Below are 12,006 nucleotides of genomic sequence, written 5' to 3'. Positions count from 1 at the left end.
ATTAAACACTAAACCCCAAACCCCAAACCCTAGACCCTAAACCCTAGACCCTAAACCCTAATTAATTAACCTTAACCCTAACCCTAACCCTAAAACCCTAGCTAGCTAATCCTAAACCCTAAACCCTAATTAAACCCTATATATATAGGCCAACGACACTAAATTGCGCATCAAGCAGGCAACCAACTAATTAGCGCTAATAAATTAATTAACTTGTTGAATCTTGACAAGTTCTCTCGAATGAAAACACATTTGATTAAGTTGCCTCATAATATATATACAATTAGTGTGCATGCGCGCATGGCATACCTTGCACATATCATTCGTGCATATATTTCAATATATATCTGAACATATTCTTGGGGATAAATATATATATTTCAATCTTTCTCTCTCGATCTATATATATATCGTTGGTGGCCAAAAAACACACTTATATATACGCATGCACTTTATGCGCAAAGGCGCGGGTGCCTCTAATAATGTGTGTGTGCACTCGATCGATGATCCCTAAACCTTAAACCCTAAAACCCTAATCCCTAATTATACCCTAAACGTACACCCTAAACACCCTAAACACTAGACCCTAAACCCTAAACACTACACCCTAAACCCTAAACCCTAACCCTAGACCCTAAACCCTAATTAAACACTAAACCCCAAACCCCAAACCCTAAACCCTAAACCCTAGACCCTAAACCCTAATTAATTAACCTTAACCCTAACCCTAACCCTAAAACCCTAGCTAGCTAATCCTAAACCCTAAACCCTAATTAAACCCTACACATATATAAAGGCCAACGACACTAAATTGCGCATCAACCAGGCGACCAACTAATTAGCGCTAATAAATTAATTAACTTGTTGAATCTTGAAAAGTTCTCTCGAATGAAAACACATTTGATTAAGTTGCCTCATAATATATATACAATTAGTGTGCATGCCAGCATGGCATACCTTGCACATATGATCATTCGTGCATATATTTCAATATATATCTGAACATATTCTTGGGGATAAATATATATATTTCAATCTTTCTCTCTCGATCTATATATATATCGTAGGTGGCCAAAAAACACAATTATATATACGCATGCACTTTATGCTCAAAGGCGCGGGTGCCTCTAATAATGTGTGTGTGCACTCGATCGATGATCCCGAAACCTTAAACCCTAAAACCCTAATCCCTAATCCCTAATTATACCCTAAACGTACACCCTAAATTAACACCCTAAACACTAAACCCTAAACCCCTAGACCCTAAACCCTAAACACTACACCCTAAACCCTAAACCCTAACCCTAAACCCCAACCCCAAACCCTGCTAAACCCTAAACCCTAGGCCCTAAACCCTAATTAATTAACCTTAACCCTAACCCTAAAACCCTAGCTAGCTAACCCTGAACCCTAAACCCTAATTAAACCCTACATATATATATAGGCCAACGACACTTAATTAATTGCGCCTCAATCAGGCGACCAACTAATTAGCTAGCGTGCTGATAAAATTAATTAACTTGAATCTTGACAAGTTATCTCGAATGAAAATACATTTGATTAAGTTGCCTCATAATATATATACAATTAGTGTGCATGCGCGCATGGCATACGTACCTTGCACATATCATTTGTGCATATATTTCAATATATATCTGAACATATTTCTTTGGGATAAATATATATATTTCAATCTTTCTCTCTCGATCTATATATATATCGTTGGTGGCCAAAAAACACAATTATATATATACGCATGCTCTTTATGCACAAAGGCGCGGGTGCCTCTAATAATGTGTGTGTGCACTCGATCGATGATCCCTAAACCTTAAACCCTAAAACCCTAATCCCTAATCCCTAATTATACCCTAAACGTACACCCTAACTTAACACCCTAAACACTAAACCCTAAACCCTAAACCCTACACCCTAAACCCTAAACCTAAACCCTAACCCTAGACCCTAAACCCTAAACACTAAACCACAAACCCTAAACCCTAGACCCTAAACCCTAATTAATTAACCTTAACCCTAACCCTAACCCTAAAACCCTAGCTAGCTAATCCTAAACCCTAAACCCTAATTAAACCCTACATATATATATAGGCCAACGACACTTAATTGCGCATCAAGCAAGCGACCAACTAATTAGCGCTGATAAATTAATTAACTTGAATCTTGATAAGTACTCTCGAATGAAAACACATTTGATTAAGTTGCCTCATAATATATATATAATTAGTGTGCATGAGCGCATGGCATACCTTGCACATATCATTCGTGCATATATTTCAATATATATCTGAACATATTCTTGGGGATAAATATATATAGTTCAATCTCTTTCTCTCTCGATCTATATATATATCGTTGGTGGCCAAAAAACACACCTATATATACACATGCACTTTATGCGCAAAGGCGCGGGTGCCTCTCTAATAACGTGTGTGTGCACTCGATCGATGATCCCTAAATCTTAAACCCTAAAACCCTAATCCCTAATCCCTAATTATACCCTAAACATACACCTAAACACCCTAAACACTAAACCCTAAACCCTAAAGCCCTAAACACTAAACCCTAAACCCTAAACCCTAACCCTAACCCTAACCCCTAGCTAACCCTAAACCCTACATATATAGGCCAACGACACTTATTTGCGCATCAAGCAGGCAACCAACTAATTAGCGCTGATAAATTAATTAACTTGATTCGTGCATATATTTCAATATATTTTTGAACATATTCTTGGGGATATATATATATTTAAATCTCTCTGTTATCTCGATCTATATATCGTTGGTGGCCAAGAAACACACTTATATATATACGCATGCACTTTATGCGCAAAGGCGCGGGTGCCTCTAATAATGTGTGTGTGCACTCGATCGTTGATCCCTAAACCTTAAACCCTAAAACCCTAATCCCTAATCCCTAATTATACCCTAAACGTACACCCTAAACACCCTAAACACTAGACCCTAAACCCTAGACCATAAACCCTAAATGTACACCCTAAACACCCTAAACACTAAACCCTAAACCCTAGACCCTAAACCCTAGACCGTAAACCCTAACCCTAAAACCCTAGCTAGCTAACCCTAAACCCTAAACCCTAATTAAACCCCACATATATATATATAGGCCAACGACACTTAATTGCTCATCAAGTAGGCGACCAATTAACTAATTAGCGCTGATAAATTAATTAACTTGATTTTTGACAAGTTCTCGATCTCCAATGAAAACACATTTGATTAAGTTGTCTCATAATATATATAATTAGTGTGCATGTGCGCATGGCATACCTTGCATATCATTCGTGCATATATTTCAATACATGTTTGAAGATATTCTTGGGGATATATATATTTCAATCTCTCTCTCTCTCGATCTATATATCGTTGGTGGCCAAGAAACACACTTATATATATACACATGTACTTTAATTTATTTCCCTCACAATATATATAATAAATATGCATGCATGGCCTAACCATGTATGCTTATATATGTGTTTAATTTAGAGATTTCAATCGCTCTCTCGTTGGTGGCCAACAACACACACATGCACTTTGTGCGCAAAGGCATGTGCCTCTAATAATGTGTGCGCAGTCGATCGGTCTAGTTTTAATTAATCATAGCACACAAATATAGAAGTTGTATTTGAATCCACACAACCCTAATCTAAAACACATAGCCCCTAACATGGCCTAATTAACTGACCCCTTATCTCTAGCTAATTAGTGGAAATTGCACAAAATCAAAAGGGGTCCCTCACTAATTATACATATATATCTAGATTGTGATAAACTTTTGCCCCATATTTGGTGGATGGGTGCATCTTGGCATGTAAAACAATTAATGTTTGCAAATGGCGTTGTCAAAATTTATGTACAAATGAGTTCTTTCCATCCAAAGTGCATAAAATGGGAGTTTTAATGAAGAAGGTACAAATAAAACAGCTCAACATGCCTCCACACCCCGATTTTCACAGGAAGTAGAGCATATTTAAAGGATAATTCCAGAGTTTTACTATTTTTCAAGCAACTTTGCTAATTTCCATCCACTCACATGACTTTATGTCGATTTAACGAAAGGCGAATTTAAACTACATGGGCGGGATAGTTTGAATTGTGCGCGCGGCAAAGGGAACCGCCTATTCCTCAACCTTGTGCACGGCAAATTACACACGCAACTCCATTAAACACCACCTACCGGGCGGCCCGGCCGCATGACCCCCCACCCACCGCTACACAACTTATCCCCGTCCGTGCGAAGAGCTTCCCCTCCCCATCCCGTCCGTGCGAAGAAGAAGCTTCCCCTCCCCGTCGTTCTTCTCGAGACGCACCGGCGGTCAAGTTGATCCACGGTAGGGTTGCTATGTCTAGCTCAATCATGCATCGGGCAAGACGGCCTAACGATTTATATTTTCTTGATGCTGCTAAAAAAAATCGTCAGTATGCTCGAACTAATTGGCACTTTATAGTTTTCCGCTCGATTTGTCCTCGATCAATTTGTTCATTTGCGTGGGCATATAGAGTCAGTTCTGCACTCGATCCGTTACTTTGCTGAAATGCCATGGCAGAGATTTGTACACGATCTGTTTGCTAAAATGTCGATGGGCATTTTTTGTTTTGTACTCGACATGATTGCTGAAATGCATAATCATGTACTAGTATAGTTTTGTACTCGATGGATATACATTTCCTACTTCGCCTTAAATTAATCACCAACCATTGTATCTCATAATTAAACAGATGGACAGAACTTGGATACTGCATGGACACTTATGTTCCCCTTCATATATAAATGGTGTTCAACCCTTTATGGGGTTTATTAGAGCTCATGAAGGTCACGACCTGGACGTGTATTGCCCGCGCTGCACATGTATGAATGGTGAGAAGAGGCCTCGCCATGTAGTGGAAGATCATTTACACATTTTTGGGATGGACCGCACATATGTTAGGTGGGTTTATCATGGTGAACCACATAATGATCCTTCAGCGGGAGAAGCAGATCCTGCTCACACTGTATGTGTGCTGGCATGTGTAGTTAATTATTTATATTGATGTTGCCGCTGTTTCGATCAATAGTTTGCATTGCTGTGCAAGTTCTGTACTCAAATTTAACTTGTTGCAGATGGATGGACGGGAAGGAGAGAAAAAGCGCTTGCTTCAGGAACAGCGTTTCAGCTCTGGGACATGTGCTGTGCCAGATGAGAAGGTAAATATGTAAAACGGCATTTGTTCAGGTTGCATCCCTTAGATGTTTGTTTAATCTGTTGATGTACTAATTGCAGAAGCATAGAGTTGAAGAGGTCTCTCAGTTTGATGGGAGATTTGAAGATGAATCTCAGTTTGATGCACCTGTGGATGGTACTGATGACGGGCCTTTCATAGACGAAGGTCCTGCACCTGAGATTATCCAGCCTACAGAAGGAGGCCGTGGACCGAGTACACAACTTTGCGTTGAAGTGGATGCACGCCCAGAGATCATCAGTGGCGTCCGGGTAGTCTCAAGACCACCCAGCCCTGATGCACCTATGGATGGTACTGATGAAGAGCCTTTCATAGACGAAGGTCCTGCACCTGAGATTATCCAGCCTACAGAAGGAGGCCGTGGACCGAGTACACAGCTTTGCGTTGAAGCGGATGCACGCCCGGAGATCATCAGGGGCGTCCCGGTAGTCTCAGGACCACCTAGCCCTGATGCAAAATGTTGAGCTACTTTATGATTCGTACTCTTATGTTCTGGTGCTGTAGTATGTACTATCTTTGTTATGATTTGTACGCCTTTGGCGCTAGAACTATAATTAAGCATTCAGTGGATGATCGCGTTGCAAAATTTGACACCCACATAATCAGTTCATCGTATGAGTAGTAGCACAATTACTTCTACAAACCTGCCAGCGCATTAATTGGTAGCATGAAACACTTTCAGGCACTCCCCTCTGATTCATATTAATTGACTCAATTTTGTCTAGATATGGATGTATCTAGATGCATTTGTTAACTAGACTAACAAACTTGAGTCAGTTAATATGAATCGGTGTAAACCGCCGAAGTCCTCCAGCAGCTAGTTTATTGACTCTGGACTCCAAGCCTCTCGCGGCAAGCCATCGATGAAGCTTTGACCAGATCTTGGCCTGCTTTCTTTTTGCGAATAGCAAAGCCTTGACCAGCTCCTCTCGGGATACAGCACGCCGGTGAGCTTGCACGGTTGCCATGAGCACTTTCCGGCGGAACTTCCTCTGCAGCGCCCTCAAGCCGCCGCTGCGAGACAGCACGCAGTGCCTCGAGGTGGACGGAACGGACGAACTCGGGATCTCAGGGCGGGGGGTCCGCCTCGTCCGGGAACGATCTCCAGCGGGTTAACGAGGACATGCATGGCGGCCAGGGGATTTGGTTTTTTTTTTGTTGTTGTTTGAGCTTGGGATTTGGGGTTTTTTCGGATAGGGGAGGAGGAGCCGAGGAAGAGGAAGGAACAGCCCGCGTGCTTGGCGCGTGGCAGTGTGCTTGAATTTCGAATTTTTGTGAAATGTTTCATTTCCCCGCTACAATTCGGGGGTTTTCTTGACGCGCCAATGCGTCCCGCCGTGCAGGTTCAAGTGAATTTGGGGTGCCACACTATGGGCCGTGAGACATGTAATGACTAGTCACATCAGTAAGTTCACTGTGTAATAAAATATGTTACCCCTCCCCTTTATGTAGCCCCCTTTGTCTCTCCCGATCGAGTGCCGACAGCCGACGGATGCAAGCCGCTAGCTCGATCCCCTCCTTTCGCCTCCACCGTCCAGGCATCCAGCTTGGAGGGGCAAGCTGCATCTAGACCAAGCGGATTAGGTAGTACTAGTAATGCTCTTTCCTTTCTCGAGATCGGTTCTTTTTTCCTCACCTCGATATCTTGCGCATCTACTATTTCCTATTATGGGCGAAGGGGTGTCTTTCTGGTCACCCTCGCGCTGGGAGTGATTGATGGGGGTGGGGACAGGGGCTACCTTTGCTTGGATTGGGGTGTTCTTCCTTTATTTGTCGACATTTGCAACCTTTGTAGTTTCTGCAGATCCTCAATGTATCTTTTGTCAGCTTGTACACGAAAGGAAATACCTCGGTGGTGGTGGGGGGGGGGGCAATGGAGCGTAAGGCCACCACGCATGTGGGCAGTTGGCTGAGCCTGAGTTGCGTCCCCGACCCATAAAGCAGTACTCCGTTTGCTTATCCACTGTCTGTCTCGCATCCTCAATCTGTTCCTGTTCGAAGATGCTTAAAGTAGCACATGTCTTCACTGTTTGTGCATAAAGCCTCTGTGACACCATGCTCTATATTCTCTGTATCAGGTTGGTACTCCGGGTTCCGTGCCGAGGCTATGGGGAACGAGAATAGCGCCCACCCGCCGCAGGAGCATGGCCCGATCTGCAGCACAAGAAGCGAAATGCCATCCGAGCTGGGCGAGGGACAGCCGAGGGGTAATTTTTTTTAACCAACTTACCATGATGTAGTCTCGAATCGATACTCCCTCGGATCCAAATTAATTGACTCAACTATCTCAGAGATACGGATGTATCTAGATGTGTTTTTAGCTCTAGATACTACTACCTCCATCCCAAAGCTTAGGGATTATATTATTTTTAGAAAGTCAAACTATACCATGTTTGACTAAGCTTTTACCAAAAATCATTAACATGCAAAATACAAAATTAATATCATTAAATAGGTTGTGAAATATATTTTCCTACGGTATCTACACAATATTATATTTGTTGATAGAATGTTCTAAAATTTTGGTCAAACTTTACTTGTTTTGATTTCTCAAAAATAAATAAGCCTTAAGCTTTGGGATGGAGGTATCTAGACAAAGCTGAGTCAACTGGAGTAGTTTTTTTTGTCTGTCCATAGCTAGTGTTCATGGTGCAAAAGGCTAAGAGCATCCACTATATGCATCAGTCTATCTCATACATTCAATATCACTGCTGAGGTCTGCCTTTTGTTTTGCTATTCATATGCAGACTGAAACTTTAGGGCCTTTACTCAAAAGGAAGATCAAAACTGCGGCTGATCAGGCTGCCAGTATGTTGATGCCGCCCCCATCTTCTAAATGCCTCTACAAACACAAGGCCACGCGCCCGCTGGGTGGTGATCTTTTAATGAATATGGTATATTTTCTTAATCCACAAAACATGCCTTGATATTTGTCTGTTTATTGTCGGTTTTTTCCAATGCTTGCCAAAAGTTTACAACAACAACAACAACCAAGCCTTTCAGTCCCAAACAAGTTGGGGTAGGCTATAGTTGAAGCCCATAAGATCTCGAAGCCAAAAGTTTAGAAACACCAAATTCGTTTGCTTACAATCATCATACAGTAATGTTCATCTACTCTCGAGTTCCCCTAACCCAACAAAAAATGATGTTAATTACGATTTTTAGATTAAAAGAGCACCATTAGGTGCTGTTAATTACGATTTTGAGATTAAATGTCATTTGCAATTGCTAATTACAGTTTTGAGGCAAATGATTAGTTTAACCTTGATCTGTTCCGCTCTCCATTTTTCCCAACCGAAAAAATGTAACCATTCCATTCCTCTGAAATGGAACCATTCCATTCCATTCCACGCTGTTTCAGAACCGAACACACCCTTGCATTGTTGTGAACTGTTGTCCATACACAGCCATACCCTTCCACTTACATCCAGCACTATATGCATCAGTCTGTCTCAGAGTCATTCAATATCACTGCTGAGATCTGTTCCCATTCTTATGCAGGCTGAAACTGCTGCGCCTTTACTCAAGTGGATGCAAAATGAGGTTGATGAGGCTGCTGTGAGGATGATGGTGCCGGCACCATCATCCGAAAACCTCTACAAGCACGAGGCCATGGGCCAGCTGGGTGGTGACCTTTTAATGAATCTGGTATATTTTCTTAATCCACATACATGATTTTATTATTATCTGTTAATTTACTGTTGGCTTTGCCTAATGCTTACCAAAAGTTCAGAAACACTGCGTTTGCTTACAATCATCATACACTAATTTTTCACTTTTCAGTCTGTCTCATCCAGTATATAAACTGTTGAGTTCCGTTGGCTTCTTTTGTAATCATTTGCATTGTTGTCAACTGTTGTCTATGCACAACCCTATTCTTCCACTTACATCCCGCACTTTTTGCATCAGTCCATCTCATAGATTTATTAAATATCAATGATGAGTTCTGTTGCTATTCATATGCAGGATGAAGCTTCTGTGCCTCTACTCAAATGGATAAAAAATGATCCCGATGAGGTGATACGCGTACAGCACGCGACCGTTGGGAACCCCAAGAGGAAGGTGTGATGCGTACAGCGGCAAGTTTTCCCTCAGTATGAAACCAAGGTTTAATCGAACCAGTAGGAGTCAAGAAGCACATTGAAGGTTGATGGCGGCGAGATGTAGTGCGGCGCAACACCAGGGATTCCAGCGCCAACGTGGAACCTGCACAACACAAACCAAGTACTTTGCCCCAACGAAACAGTGAGGTTGTCAATCTCACCGGCTTGCTGTAACAAAGGATTAGATGTATAGTGTGGATGATGATTGTTTGCAGAGAATAGTAGAACAGTTGCAATAGATTGTATTTCAGATGTAGAGAATGGACCGGGGTCCACAGTTCACTAGAGGTGTCTCTCCCATAAGATAAATAGCATGTTGGGTGAACAAATTACAGTTGGGCAATTGACAAATAGAGAGGGCATGACCATGCACATACATATTATGATGAGTATAGTGAGATTTAATTGGGCATTACGACAAAGTACATAGACCGCTATCCAGCATGCATCTATGCCTAAAAAGTCCACCTTCAGGTTATCATCCGAACCCCTTCCAGTATTAAGTTGCTAACAACAGACAATTGCATTAAGTATTGCGCGTAATGTAATCAATAACTACATCCTCGGACATAGCATCAATGTTTTATCCCTAGTGGCAACAGCACATCCATAACCTTAGGGGTTTCTCTCACTCCCCAGATTCACGGAGACATGAACCCACTATCGAGCATAAATACTCCCTCTTGGAGTTACAAGCATCAACTTGGCCAGAGCATCTACTAGTAACGGAGAGCATGCAAGATCATAAACAATACATAGATATAAATTGATAATCAACATAACATGGTATTCTCTATTCATCGGATCCCAACAAACACAACATATAGCATTACAGATAGATGATCTTGATCATGTTCGGCAGCTCACAAGACCCGACAATTAAGCACAATGAGGAGAAGACAACCATCTAGCTACTGCTATGGACCCATAGTCCAGGGGTAGACTACTCACTCATCACTCCGGAGGCGACCATGGCGGTGTAGAGTCCTCCGGGAGATGAATCCCCACTCCGGCAGGGTGCCGGAGGCGATCTCCTGAATCCCCCGAGATGGGATTGGCGGCGGCGGCGTCTCTGGAAGGTTTTCCGTATCGTGGCTCTCGGTACTGGGGGTTTCGCGACGAAGGCTATTTGTAGGCGGAAGGGCAGGTCAGGGGGCCACACGAGGTGCCCAGGAGACAGGTCGGCGCGGCCAAGACCTGGGCCGCGCCACCCTGTCATCTGGCCGCCTCGTGGCCCCACTTCGTTGACTTTTCGGTCTTCTGGAAGCTTCGTGTCAAAATAGGCCCCTGGGCGTTGATTTCGTCCAATTCCGAGAATATTTCCTTACTAGGATTTCTGAAACCAAAAACAGCAGAAACAAAGAATCGGCTCTTCGGCATCTTGTTAATAGGTTAGTTCCAGAAAATGCATAAATATGACATAAAGTATGCATAAAACATGTAGATATCATCAATAATGTGGCATCGAACATAAGAAATTATAGATACGTCGGAGACGTATCAGCACCCCAAGCTTAGTTTCTGCTCGTCCCGAGCAGGTAAACGATAACAAAGATAATTTCTGGAGTGACATGCCATCATAACCTTGATCATACTATTGTAAGCATATGTAATGAATGCAGCGATCCAAACAATGTAAATGACATGAGTAAACAACTGAATCATATAGCAAAGACTTTTCATGAATAGTACTTCAAGACAAGCATCAATAAGTCTTGCATAAGAGTTAACTCATAAAGCAATAATTCAAAGTAGAGGTATTGAAGCAACACAAAGGAAGATGAAGTTTCAGCGGTTGCTTTCAACTTATAACATGTATATCTCATGGATATTGTCAATGCAAAGTAATATAACAAGTGCAATATGCAAGTATGTAGGAATCAATGCATAGTTCACACAAGTGTTTTCTTCTTGAGGTGGAGAGAAATAGGTGAACTGACTCAACAATAAAAGTAAAAGAAAGGTCCTTCAAAGAGGAAAGCATCGATTGCTATATTTGTGCTAGAGCTTTGATTTTGAAAACAAGAAACAATTTTGTCAACGGTAGTAATAAAGCATATGTGTTATGTAAATTATATCTTACAAGTTGCAAGCCTCATGCATAGTATACTAATAGTGCCCGCACCTTGTCCTAATTAGCTTGGATTACCGGGATTATCGCAATGCACATGTTTTAACCAAGTGTCACAAAGGGGTACCTCTATGCCGCCTGTACAAAGGTCTAAGGAGAAAGCTCGCATTGGATTTCTTGCTATTGATTATTCTCAACTTAGACATCCATACCGGGACAACATAGACAACAGATAATGGACTCCTCTTATATGCATAAGCATGTAGCAACAATTAATTTTCTCATATGAGATTGAGGATATATGTCCAAAACTGAAACTTCCACCATGATTCATGGCTTTAGTTAGCGGCCCAATGTTCTTCTCTAACAATATGCATGCTCTAACCATTAAAGGTGGTAAATCGCCCTTACTTCAGACAAGACGGACATGCATAGCAACTCACATGATATTCAACAAAGAGTAGTTGATGGCGTCCCTAGGAACATGGTTATCGCACAACAAGCAACTTAATAAGAGATAAAGTGCATAAGTACATATTCAATACCACAATAGTTTTTAGGCTATTTGTCC

Source organism: Lolium perenne, chromosome 4 (assembly GCF_019359855.2).
Source record: "Lolium perenne isolate Kyuss_39 chromosome 4, Kyuss_2.0, whole genome shotgun sequence".
In the NCBI taxonomy this organism is placed as follows: Eukaryota; Viridiplantae; Streptophyta; class Magnoliopsida; order Poales; family Poaceae; genus Lolium; species Lolium perenne.
This window is presented reverse-complemented; position numbering follows the sequence as displayed.